Here is a 14,262-nt window from a genome sequence, read left to right as displayed (position 1 = left end):
TGATACTGCTCAAAATTAATGAAATCCCACCCCTGGTATTTTGTTTTTGTCCACTGAGACAAATAACTGCAGTGGCAGAAAACTATGCAGTATAGGACCTCCCATCAGGTTTTCACTTGGTATACCTGCTAGCTTTCAACTGAGATGATTGATAGTAATAATAATAACAATGGGATATTTATTAAGTGGTTGCTGTGGACCAAGCACTGAAATAAGTGCTGAAGTAAATAAAAGGTAACTAGGTCAAGCAAAGTTCATTCATTCAGTCGTATTTATTGAGCACTTACTGTGTGCAGAGCACTGTACTACATGCTTGGAAAGTACAATTCAGCAACAAATAGAATCCCTACCCAACAACGGGCTCACAGTCTAGAATGGAGAGATAGAGATAAAACAAGTAGACAGGCATCAATAGCATCAATATAAACAAATATAATTATAACTATATATACATCATTAATAAAATAGAATAATAAATATGTACATATACACAAGTCCTGTGGGGTGGGGAAGGAGGTAGAGCAGAGAGAGGGTCAGGGCGATGGGGAGGGGAGGAAGAGGAGAGGAAAAGGGGTGATCAGTCAGGGAAGGCCACCTGGAGGAGGTGAGCTTTCAGTATGCGCTTGGGGCTCACTGTGTAATTAAGAAGGAGAACAAGTGTTGAATCATTGTATTTAAAGATGAGAAGACTGATTCTCAGAGGAGTTAGGTGATATAGGATTGTAGGGGCCTGAGGAAGCTGAAGAAACGCCCATGGGCATAGGAAAAAGTCCACTGAGCTCAAAACATGGTTCAAGCTGATGAGGGAAAAATTTGATTACTTCTAAAGTCTAGGTACTGAAACCAGATAAAATAGATCACACGAGCCTGGGAATCAGGAGGATTTGGGTTCTAATCCCAGCTTGGCCTCTTGACTGCTGTGTGTCTTTGGGCAGGTTACTTAACTTCTCTGAGCCTCAGTTACTTCATTGGTAAAGTGGGAATTAATACTGTGAGCCCCATATGAAACGTGGTCTGTGTGTCCAACCTGATTAGCTTGTAGATAGCCCAGTGCTTAGCACAGTTGCTGGCACATAGTGTAAACTCGTTATGAGCAGGAAATATATCTGGTAATTCTGTTGTTTTATACTCTCCCAAGTTCTTAGTACAGTGCTTGGCATATAATATTCATTCATTCATTCAATAGTATTTATTGAGCACTTACTATGTGCAGAGCACTGTACTAAACGCTTGGAATGGACAAGTCGGCAACAGATACAGTCCCTGCCGTTTGACAGGCTAACAGTCTAATCGGGGGAGAGAGACAGACAAGAACAATGGCAATAAATAGAGTCAAGGGGAAGAACATCTTGTAAAAACAATGGCAACTAAATAGAATCAAGGCGACGTACAATTCATTAACAAAATAAATAGGGTAATGAAAATATATACAGTCGAGCGGACGAGTACAGTGCTGAGGGGATGGGAAGGGAGAGGGGGAGGAGCAGAGGGAAATGGGGGGAAAAGAGGGTTAAGCTGCCGAGAGGTGAAGGGGGGGTGGTAGAGGGAGTAGAGGGAGAAGAGGAGCTCAGCCTGGGAAGGCCTCTTGGAGGAGGTGAGTTTTAAGTAGGGTTTTGAAGAGGGGAAGAGAATCAGTTTGGCGGAGGTGAGGAGGGAGGGCGTGGCCCAGGGGTCGACGGCGGGTTAGGTGAGACCGAGGGACAGTGAGGAGGTGGGCGGCGGAGGAGCGGAGCGTGCGGGTTGGGCGGTAGAAAGAGAGAAGGGAGGAGAGGTAGGAAGGGGCGAGGTGATGTAGAGCCTTGAAGCCTAGAGTGAGGAGTTTTTGTTTGGAGCGGAGGTTGATAGGCAACCACTGGAGGTGTTTAAGAAGGGGAGTGACATGCCCAGATTGTTTCTGCAGGAAGATGAGCCGGGCAGCGGAGTGAAAAATAGACCGGAGCGGGGCGAGAGAGGAGGAAGGGAGGTCAGAGAGAAGGCTGACACAGTAGTCTAGCCGGGATATAACGAGAGCCCGTAGCAGTAAGGTAGCCGTTTGGGTGGAGAGGAAAGGGTGGATCTTGGCGATATTGTAAAGTGGTCAGTGGTCAGTATATACTATTGGTTGATTGATTAACAAATATAATAAAAAGTGTCTCTGGGAAAACATGTCTCACACTATGGTGTTTCTCTGTCAAACCCTCATTTTTGAGGAAGATATTCAGTATGTATCTTGGGGTATGCCTGCCTAGGTAGGTATGTTTACTAGGGCCAAGGAGGAGGCCAAGAGGACCCAAGGCCAAGCATCAACATAGTGAGTCCCATAATACCACAGTGAGCCCTTTGAAGGTAGAGGACTCTGGGTATATTCTCATTTTGCCAGTGAAGAGCAACCGTGACAGAAATGCTCACGAGAACCTAGACACAAGCATATAAGAGAACCACAGGCAGGGGGAGTGACAGGGATTGGAAATACTGGGAGAAAGAATCGAAGAGAAGAAGGAAAGGGTAGCTTCTGAAGGTAAGAACCGTGGCGTAGACACCCAAGTTTCCAGAACGTTGTTGACTATGAAATAATGGCCCTTGCAGATGACTGGGGAAGCATCATGGCCTAGTAGCTAGAGCACGGGCCTGGGAGTTAGAAAGTTCTGGGTTCTAATCCTGGCTCCGCCACTTGTTTGCTCTGTGACCTTTGGCCAGTCACTTGACCATTGTGCCCCAGTTACCACAACTGTAACATGGGGATTAAGATTGTGAGCCCCATGTGGGACAGGGACTGTGTCCAACCTGATTACCTTATATCTACCCCAGCGATTAGGAATGCTTGACACGTAACAAATGCTTAACAAATATCATTATTGTTACTATTATTATTGTCATTATTATTGACTGACTGCTGTGATTTTCATGTATCTGTCAAATTAACAGTTTTTGGTAGGCTGCATGATCAGCTGTGAGAGAGAAAATGCTGTAGTATATTGATTTGTATACCTGCAAAGAGGTACATTTGACCTCAAGCCTTTGTACTTTTTAACATAAATATAAACATCACAAAAAAATTCAAATATTCAGTGCAAATATTATGAGGTGTTCCAGGGTGCTCAAGCTATGGAGATTATTTTGTTTCCACTCTCCTAATGTCCACATGCCCTCATCCCCTTGAGTGCCTATGGGGGTTTAAAATCAGTCAATCATATTTATTTATGTTGCCCATAACTTCAAACCCTAAACTAGTCCAAACCGTTTGAATGTATGTTTTGCTTCCTTAGTATTTGACTTCACAGCAGAAAAGCTCATCTCTTTTGTATATAATAAATGTTTATTAGAATGAATAATGATGCAATAATTGTCATCAGCAATAGAATTTATTAAGCACCTACCATGTTCAGGACACAGACCTAAGCCTGGTCTTGAAAGGTTATGACCAAACAGAGAAGGCAAGCTGTCGTAAGTTGACGAGTATATGGTCACTAAGTGTGGGAGAAAAGAAATCAGCCTTGACATTACCTTCTTGGCTAACCAAGCTGAGTGAATGTTGCATTTACTGGGCTGAGACGCTGAAAAAGCTGTTTTAGCTCATAGATCACTTGGAAAGCCTTGAATCTCCTCCTGCTCCCTTGTTGGGTTGCTATGAGAAGGGAAATGACCCCGTGGGTAGGACACAGGTGTGGGAGTCAGGAGACCTAAAGAATAATATTGTGTGACTGTGGGCAAGTCACTTAACTTCTCTGTGCCTCAGTTCCCTCATCTGTAAAATGGGGATTAAGACTGTGAGCCCCATGTGGGACAACCTGATTTCCCCTGTGTCTACCCTAGCGCTTAGAACAGTGCTCTGCGCATAGTAAGCGCTTAACAAATACCAACATTATTATTAATAATGATATTTGTTTAGTGCTTACTATGTGCCAGGCACTGATCTAAGCACTGGGGTAGATACGAGATAATCAGGTAGGACACAATTCCTATCCCACATGAGGCTCACTCTCCTAATCCCCGTTTTACAGATGAGGAAACTGAGGAACAGAGAAGTTAAACAATTTGTCCAGGGTCACAAGGCAGACAAGTGGCAGAGCAGGGATTAGAACCCATGACTTTCTGACTCCCAGGCCTGTGCTCTATCCACTAGCCATGCTGCTCATCCCTGCTCCACCACTTCCCTGCTGGGTGACTTTGGGCAAGTCATTTAACTTCTCTGAGCCTCAGTTTCCTAATCTAAAAAATTAGGGCTGAATGCTGATTCTCCCTCCCCTTCAGACTGCAAGCCCCATGTGCGACATGGACTGTCTCTCATCTGATTATACTGTATCCACCATAGAGCTTGGCATATAATCAGCACTTAAATTATTATTATTACTTTGGTTTTAAGGAGAGCCAGAGCGGCTTTAAACATGGAACACTGAGGGGATTGCTTTCCAACCATCTTGCCTAATGTTTGTGGAGGTACCATGCAACCTACCTCACTTTCCTGTTAGTAATCCACAGTGATTTCTAGACTAAATATTATTGGACCTGTTTTAGTCAAGTGGGTGAACTTTTCTCCTTTGTACATTCAGGGGCTGTTAAGACATAGGTACTGTGTGACCTTGGGCAAGTCACCTAATTTCTCAGTGCCCCATTTCCCTCAGTGAAAGGATTAAGACCATGATCCCCATGTGGTATGCGGACCTTGTCCAATCTGATTGGCTTGTATCTCCCCAAGTGCTTAATATAGTTGCCTGGAACGTAGTAAGCCCTTAAATAACATTTTAAAAAAAGTGGATCCTGGCCGTAGGAAGGAAGCGAGGGTTCCCTGAAGACGGTTTTGTACCATACCATCTTTATAGAGCACCCCTAACTGCTCTTCCACCTCTCCTAACTCTCCAGACAAGAGCTATTTTTAGATAGGAGCAATGGAGATGGAGGTGTATTAACATAATGAGTCTCATAATAGAGAAGCATAGAGAAACAGCATAGCCTAGTGGATAGAGCCTAGGAGTCAGAAGGACCTGGGTTCTAATCCCATCTTTACAGCTTGTTGCTGTGTAACCTGGGGCAAATTAACTTCTCTGTGCCTCAGTTACATCATCTTTAAAATGAGGATTGGGAATGGGAGTGCTAAGGGGGATAGAGAATGTGTCCAACCTGATCATCTTGTATCTACCTCAGTGCTTAGTACAGTGCCTGGCACATAGTAAGCACTTAAATACCACACTTACTATTGTTGTTATTATCTATGGTATTATTATTAGCAGTAGTATTATGCTGCAATGAGCCCTTTAAGAGTAGAGGACCTTGGGTATATTTCCATTTTGCCAATGAATACCAATCAATCAATTGTATTTAATGAACACCTACTGTGTGCAGAACACTGTATAAGGGCTGGAGAGAGATTTGGTACAACAGATTTGGTAGACATGTTTCCTGCCCACAAAGAACTAGAGGGGTTCCTGGGGGCCTAGTGGGTAAATTAAAAGTGACCATGTCTATTTTTTGTGCTCTTCCAAGCAGATAGAACACTGCTCAGCATACCGCCATTCAATAAATACTATTGATTCGTTAAAACAACAAACCAGAAACAAAATACCCAATTCAGACTCTGCTTTGATGGAGTCCACAGATGTGTAACTGATCCTCTTAGCAATCTTCTTAGATTCAACAGTGAAATAAGAAGAAAACAAACTCTACTTACATTTGAAAATTCAAACACGATCTTATGTACTCCATTTCATAATGAATTGTAAAGAATAAGGGGATTAAAAGCAAGTGCCTTAGGAATTTCTCATTGATAATTCCTTTATTTCATTATGTAGCTATATTAGAATAACTAGAAATCAGATTGTCATAGATCAGGTGGGTATTCTTAGCTGGAAAATAGAAAGAAAACTTAATGACATGATTATGGGGTGGTCATTTAGTATTTTAATTAGACTGAGAAGAGATGCATGTTTAATAAATGCACCTAAAATACTGCCAGCATTTTCCTTTTGTGGCTTTTCCATAAGAATATCAAACATTTGAGTATGCATGATATCTCAGTGCAATCATATTCTCATTATATTAGTGAATATCACATAGCATTTTTCCCTTTTTACTGTTCCAAAAATAGAGACGGTGAATTTGTGGATCTTTCCTAGGACCTGAATTAATGGTGGAACTGGGAGTAGGCCCAGCAGTGTTTAACACCACAGACTAGTAGTTTACATAGTCCTATAAGTCAGACTATCTGAATGTACTTTCTGTCTCTTCTTGAATCTCAAGGACAACTCATTGTTTAATCTTTGGAAAGTTGCTTTCCTCAGGTGGATCATAATTTGTCCATTTATAACCTGAGGCTGACCACATCTGCCCCTTCTAAATTCTAGAGGGTATTCTGACAATAAAGATAATGTGTGAAAATGCTCCAGATGCTTCAGAGAAAAGGAACTTTATAAATTCACGATATAATTTGATATAGTCCACTCAATTGCCCATACTATAAGGAGACAAGGCCAGCAGCGAAAAGGAAGTCCATAGTTCATTCAAAAGCATCAATCTCATCATTCATTTAAACTTTGTAAATTCCCCCCGCCTCCCCAAAGCCGTCGTAAGTCACCAGGTTGATTGTTATGACTTCACCTACTTTCTCTTCCCATTTCCTCTCCAGTGGAGGTGCCCTTGAGTAGGAAGTGGTTAAAAAGAGGAGAGTATGGCTCCAAGGAGTGAGTTTGGTGAACTACTCGTTTCTGACTAATTGAGAATGAGTTGCATTCCTAATCATGCACCGAAACTGAGGAAAAATAATTAGCCATACCCCAGAGCCTGAAATAAATAGGAAGGAGGGCTCAAAAGTAGGCTGCAAAGATGAAGGAATTAGAATTATCCCTTCCAGCTCTGAGACTCCACTTGCTTCATGTAATTTGCCCTCTCTGGGATGTTTAGTGACCCTAGGAATTCTAAGGTTTGATGAAGCATTCGCAATCTATATTATGGAGCTATAGATGTTAATATAAAATAGTTTTGTTATATTTTTTTCTTTAAAGGGTTTTGGATGTCCTTCACTAGAAAGCAAACCAAGCTTTGCTGAATGAAGAGCAGGTGTGAAAAACTGGCAGAACATTATTTAAAGATGCTGTATTTTCCAATAATCTTATGATATGAACCACTAATGCACCCTGGGAGACCCATGATACCAGAAAAGTGTGGGTGAATGATTAATAAATGGGGTGTTTGCTGAAAATATGCCAAGCACTGTGGTTCAGTCAGATTATACACAGTCCCTGTCCCACATGGGTGTCTCACCCTAAAGGAGAAAGGAGAACTGATATTTAATCCTCATTTTACAGATCAGGACATTGAGACCCAGAGAAGTTGAGGGATTTTCCCAAAGTCAAATAGCAGGCAAGTGGCAGAGCCAGTATCAGAACAGATCTCCCGACTCTCAGGCACATTGTTTCTCACTTACACTATAATGGTAGTTTTCTATCTCCCAAAGAATCATGAAAAGAAATTCCTCTTATATTACTGAGGAACAATATGGCCATGTATCACATAGATTGTAATTATTATATATTGATATGTCAAGTTTTCACCTGCAACAGGCCCTGTTACTGTGCCCAACAATGTTTTCCTTGTAGAGATGAAGCCTCTCTGTAGTTGATGTGGATATTACAGAGAGGAACCATCTCACTTCCTTCAAAAGTGCTGTTACCACTGTCAGATCTAGAATATCTTTCTGGATGGAGCATTGGTCTAAACTCATAATTGAGCTTTCCAAGTGCTAATATTCATCAGACGGAAGTTTTGTCCAAGTAAAAAGGAATGCCATGGTTTCAATATAAGTAACCCTCGATTAAAGAAAAGAATAAAAGCAAAAGATAAAATAATGTTATTTTCTAAAAGTCAAGCCAAGAATTGATGCTATCATTTATAAATAGAAATTTACAAAGTATATGACCTGAAAACAAGGTCTCATCTCCAAAATTTGAATTGGCATCTTCTCTCTTTATTCATGCCAGATCATCATCTAATCTCATTCTCCTATTTTTTTCCATTTCTCAAATACCAATAGTTTATCTCCTGCAGAAACTATGGTCAGATTCCCTGGGTAGTAAAACATAAGGAAAAGAATGGAGCAGCCAAACTTGAAGCATTCCTATTAGCCTCCCTGCCTCATTCAAATTAAACCAGCCTTTTAGCCCCCCGATGCTTATTAGTGCCGTAATGATTTCTCTTGGTGTCCAGCCCAAGAACCCATTCTTTCTAACTATCCAAATATCTCCATACGAAGATGAGTTAATCTTTCTCGCTAATGAAGAATCACCAAAATTTTACAACTGTTAGGAAGGATGCTAGTGAATAGATGTGCTTTTTAAAAGCTTAGTATTACTCTAAGGGGAGGGAGAGGGAAGAGAGCATAGTTCACAGCAAGAAGTTTTTACCGTGACTAGAAGGGGAGTAAATGTGTCCAGTGAATCCATTTATCCAAATAAGATGGTTCAAATCAACTGTGTTGTGTCTTTGTGTCCCTGAAGTCTTTCCAAAATATACTTTTGTTGGTAAAGTATTGTAAAAGAGGAATGAATGATAAAAAAATTGCCAGTGATTTGGACTTCATTTTAATGATACCTCTTGGACAGGTCTTCTGACATCTGAGAACAATGTAGAACAGAAAGCTATTATATAGCTGGCTAATGTCTCATATAGCATCCAGCTCAAAATGAAGAGCATTTGCTGGCAAGAGGCTAGCAATGAGATTACTCGGAACAAAGCTGTGGTTTCCAGCTTCGGCCAAAAAGACATTAGAACAAAAATGACCAATTTGAGCTGCCACACGGTACAGTAGTGTATTCAAAAGAATATAATAGAGGAACAATTTAGTAAACAGCAACTATATTTAACACGAAGGAAAACTCAACTGGAAAAGAATAGTTGCATACAAATGGAAGAGAGAGTAATAAAGTATGAGAAAATATACTGTCTGTAGAAAACCCTCAAAATCAAAGGAAATCATTGACTTAAAAGTCATAAAATAAATGTGTGCCTGTAAGAGTACCTAGAAAAGTGTGACAAGATCAGTGTTCTAGTATTTTGCCAGATGTGTGAATGTAGGCCAATATTTTTAATGTAGTGATTTTGGGGGTTGGGGAAGGACTTAACTGAGAATAAAGGAGGCCATAAAGGGAAAAAAGATACTGAATACTAACAGGAACACCTTTTCTTGAAGATGAGAAGGAAGACTGATGAAGGGAAAGAGTATAGAAAGATAAAAGAGAGGAAGGGGAGTTCTGATCTTAGATGCATGGTAGGGAGGAGGATGGGTTACTTCAGTGCAGTTGGCCTTAAGACCTTCTCTCCAAGATGTCCATAAGGCTTCCACTGGGGCAGAATGAACACAACAGCGCATATGCTGGAGGGCAGAGGGCAGCTCAGAGAGCTCACAGCTGAGGCCCTCCATCTTCACTCTTCTATTTCTTCCAAGTGACTTTAATGCGTGGAGGACTGAGCGGTTCCGGGTCCTGATTATCTTAGCAAATACTTTCCTCTCTGGGGATCTGGACTGCAGGTCGGTTTGAGCAAAGAACCACTGCCATGGCTATAAAGCGGGTTCTTTCAGGGGTTAGGACTAGCAAACCCAAGAAACCTGAGGGGTCAACTGGCTTGTAGTCTGGTTACAAAGATTTCACTTCCGTGGGATTTCGAGGTGGCGAATGCTTCATCCCCTGTCTTCTGAAGGAATAGAGTTTCTAGGAAGGCCATAAATACCCAGTGAAATGATGGAACAAAGCCTAGTTCCATGCTAATAATAGTAGTAGTGATCTTTGAATATAAGGATTTTTAAGTGCTAGGGTAGGTACAATACAATGAAATGGGGCACAGTTCCTGCTCCTGATGGGGCTTGCAGTTCTAAAAGGGAGAATGAACTGGTATCTCATCTCCGTTTTACGGATGAGGAAACAGATGAGGAAAGCTAAGTGACTTGCCTAAGGTCACCCAGCAAGTAAGCAGCAAAGTGGGGATAGGAACCCAGATGTAGAGTTCCGTGTCCTATCGAGCAGGCCGCACTTGTTCCTCATGCTGCTACTTGTGCTCTCTGAGGGTGGACGTGGGGACAGGATAGCAGGTGCTTACTGTGTTTCCATCATAGTCTTTGACATTACCTTTCACTCTCCAGTTCCTTCCCAGTGTCAAGGCAGGTGGTTGTGGGTGGATCAGATACCCAATGATCCAAGGAGGAATGGGTATGCAGTCTTCAGGAGGCAGGACAAAAAAGGATTTTGGCAGGCAGTCTGGCTAAAAGATGGGGAGAAAAAGAAAGGGAATGGTGCAGAGAGAGATATGAAAGGAAATGGGGAGAAAGGAAAAGGAGGGGGGAATAAGAGAACGTGGATTGTGGAGAAGTAGAGGAAGTTGGAGGGAGGAAGAAGAATGGAAAGAAGGAAAGGGAAACTGATGGGGAGAGGAGCAGAGGGAAGAAGACAGAGAAAAGGGCAAAGTGGAACTTATCTCCTTCTTTGCCACTGTTATATGCCAGGATTCTGGCTCTGGTGAATTCAGCTGTTCCTGCTGATGCCAAGACTACTCTCCCCAGAGCTGGGTGGTGGCAGTACACTGAAGTTGGTGGCCCTGGACCTACCTGGTTGTGCCACTGCTAGTCATTCCAAACCACTGGTGATAGTTTCTGGCACTGACTTTTAAGTAGCAGCATGGCTTAGTAGAAAGAGCATGGGCCTGCCAATCAGAGGATCTGGGTTCTTATCTTCCGCATGACACTTGCCATGGGAAGCCATATTTAACCATTGGGAAGCCACTTGTCTGCACTGTGCTTCAGTTTGCTTCTGTAAAATGGAGATCGAACGCCTCTTCTCCCTCCTCAAATTGTTAACCCCGTGTCGGACAGGGACTCTGTTGTGCCTGATTGTCTACCGTCTATTCGAGCACTTACTAGAATGCTCTTCACACAGTGTTTAACGAATATTATTATTATTCTCATCACACTTTCATGGTGGAGAGTTCAGCCTCTGTCCCAGTTACAACCCAGCAATGAGCACAGTTATATTTAATGAAAAAAGTGGACCCTTTCATAGAAGGGAAGAGTAATAGTTTTTATACACTTATACCGCAGAAAAAATAAGAGTCACGATCTTCCAAAGAAAGGGAATCATCATGCAGAGGAAAAAGAGAATAAGGCAAGTTTAGTAAAATACCAGGGAGTTATTTAATGTAGGCATGTTTAATTTATAACATGATACAACTATTACTGGTTTTGCCATTTTCAGTGGATGTACAGAACAACTAAGCAATTTGCCCAAGGTCACTGTGACAGACTGGGATATAGGAATTTAAAATTCTTGAGACCTAGTCATTTATTCAGTCCTATTTATTAAGCGCTTACTGTGTGCAGAGCACTGTACTAATATACAGGTCCAAAAAGTACCTATTTCTAACTCAGGAACATGTCTAATGAGATTGCCTCAATTCAATAGAAAGGAATATTTCTGAAATTTCTACTTAAGCAGTTACTCAGTTGATTATTATATGTCTGGTCTACCATATGATATAGTGTATTATACTAGCACACCACTTCAGGATTTGTTCTTACATCTTCATTTCTGTACCTGGAGCTGGAATTGGATTTTAAAAATAGAAAGATAATGGTCAGTTAAACATAGCAATGAATATCTGACAGAGATAAAAGAGGTGATTAACCCATACAAGGTAAAGATGAGTGGGAGTAGAAATCAATATTTTTTTTTCCTGAATGGTTTAATCTGAAAGAATATCGGGCAGTGGAAAAGAATCTTATTTATCAGATATTTCCTTTCCTGGTACCATTTTTTCCCCTCAAATAACTGTGGCCTCCCTTCTTGAAAAATATTTCCAGTTGCTGAATTGTACTTTCCAAGGGCTTAGTACTGTGCACACAGTAATCGCGCAGTAAATACAATTGAATAATTTAGGATTAAAGTGTTATCTCCACTTTACTACATAAAATGGTATCTTCCTTAGTAACTCTGAAACTACTAAATAACATCTCCAATTTTTACAAATTCGGATCCCAGCTAAAGTATTATTATCCCAGGCCTTTTTAGCAATATTTTGGAAAATATTTTGGTCCTGTGAACTCTCATCTGATCTCAGCCCAGCAAGTACTCAATTACATCTGAATTGTCTCTCAATTCCTCTCCATCTCCTCCAAATGAGGGAAATGGAATGGATGAAATTGAGGAAGCTGTCTTTCCTGGTTTTACATGGGCAGAGAAGGGGTGGTAGTAACAGAAACTCTGTCCCATTTTCTTTTACCAAAAAGAGGGACTCCTAGGTGCTCCTCTGACATACAGAATCTCTACTCTTCCATGATTTGAACCCAATCCTTTTTAAGCCAGTATGTCCCACAGCTTCTAGAGGCAACAGTTTTTTTTTCCAAAGTTCCAAGTGTGCTTTAATGTAATTACCATATATCACATTCTGGACAGAAAGCTCATTGTGGACAGGGAATGTTTCAGGTTATTATTGTATTGTACTCTCCCAAGTGCTTAGTACATTGCTCTGCACACAGTAAGCACTCAACAAATATGATTGAATGAATCAATGAATCACAGTATGTCACTTGACTTGTAAGCATTAAACTATCTTGTAAACTACTGGGGTCAATGTGTGCTCCAATTGTCAAGTGCACTTTACATTTGGGAGGTTTAAATAGTTAAAAAAAAAAAAATAAATTTTCCACCTTTATATCTCCAGTTAACCATTTTTTCACTGACAGTCTATGAAGTATAGAAGCTTGTGTGGATTTCAAAATAACTATTTCATCAGCAGGTCTTTTCCCTAAAAAAAACTGTCAGTTGGAAACTAAATGATACTTTTCCATTGTTTCATTTCAGGTAGCTATCTTTTCCACTTTTCAAAAGAGGGTTTGAAAGAGACACAATGCACTAATGTATCTATAATTCAGCAACATAATAAAATCATGCAACCTGGGTAAAGACAGTATAAAAATAACTCCCTTGCACACTTGCATTTTGCCCAGAGGATTTGCCATCTATGCACAGACCAATGTTGAAACGATAGTAAATCAAACTGTTGATGTCAGTTTACAGATTAAATCGAAGGTGGCCCAACACACTAAGTCAATGAAGAGATTTTAAGGAAGCATAGGCAGAGCAATGATATCTTAATGCAAAGATTGTGACATGCATTGGTGTCACTGCTCCACTACTCTGAGATGGATTCTCTTCAACAACAAAAAAAAACCCTAAGCCTAAGTATTAATAGAAGCTGATATTCTTTTGAATTCCTGGCTTTTTTTCCTTTTTAATTCTTAGAAATAAGGAACAGTTTATCCAGTTATACTCAGACAGAAACCTCCCATGTTTGGCCACGTTACCGTTAGCAGATCTGGAAATATTAGAATAATGGAGAGACTGTCCTTCGGTTGGGAGATGGTGCGGCCAATCGGTCTTTAAACCTTAAGAGAAGATCTTTTTCTTTGACTTAAAGGGGACCAATGAGCTACTTAAGGAAGCAAAGTGTCATGAGACTTTTGAAATGTGGTTCTTGAACTTATTTGTAGTACACGTAGTGGCCAGAAAGCATTATTCAGCTTTGAAAAGTTTAGGGAGTAGTAAATGACCTCAGAGAATCTGGGTCAGTAATGAAAATGAAGTGAAATATGTGTTTTGTGTTATCCCCTCTTCCATTGCCAGTCTGCCTCGAACTGCCTCTCTGTTGATATTTGACAGACTACCTCAAAGCTCTTCTGAAGTCACATTTCTTCAAAGCATACTTCCCAAATTAATTTTTAATCTCTCCACCTTATATCCTTCCAATTGCAACTTCAGCACTTAAGTACTGAAGCCCCCCTGTGGTGCTCAGGTACTTGGCTCATACATTTTATTACTTTGTCCTATCTGTAATTTATTATCGTCTGTCTCCCCTGCTGGAGTATAACTTCCTTGAGGGCAGGGCTCATGTCTCCTAATTATGTCGTACTTCCCCAAGTAATATAGTGTTCTGCCCACAGGTGCTCAACTAATGCTATTGGTTGTGGTATTTAGGTGCTTGTTCTGTGACAAGTACTGTACTAAATGCTGGGATAGAATCAAGATCATCTTGTCTGACTTGAGGCTCACAGTCTAAGTAGGAGGAAGAACAGATACTGAATCACCATTTTACAGATGAGGTAACAGGTCCAGAGAAATGAAATTTCTTGCCCAAATTCACACAGCAGGTAAGCGGCGGAGCTGGGATTAGAACCCAGGTCCTGAGGGTCCTAGTCTGTGCTCCTTCCACTAGGCTATGCTGTTTGTTTGTTTGATTGGAAGAGTAGAG

At 40.9% G+C, this 14,262-nt stretch overlaps 1 protein-coding gene across 8 annotated transcripts in view; it reads left to right on the top strand.

Annotated features, from left to right (window-relative positions):
* CNTN5 (contactin 5) overlaps positions 1–14,262 on the top strand; it is a 653,229-nt gene that overhangs the window by 21,621 nt on the left and 617,346 nt on the right. The gene's annotated exons all lie outside the window — the stretch shown is intronic.

The sequence above is a fragment of the Ornithorhynchus anatinus genome, chromosome 20 (genome assembly GCF_004115215.2).
Source record: "Ornithorhynchus anatinus isolate Pmale09 chromosome 20, mOrnAna1.pri.v4, whole genome shotgun sequence".
NCBI lineage: Eukaryota > Metazoa > Chordata > Mammalia > Monotremata > Ornithorhynchidae > Ornithorhynchus > Ornithorhynchus anatinus.
Note: the sequence above shows the minus strand (reverse complement) of the source record. Positions and strands in the feature narration are given on the sequence as shown.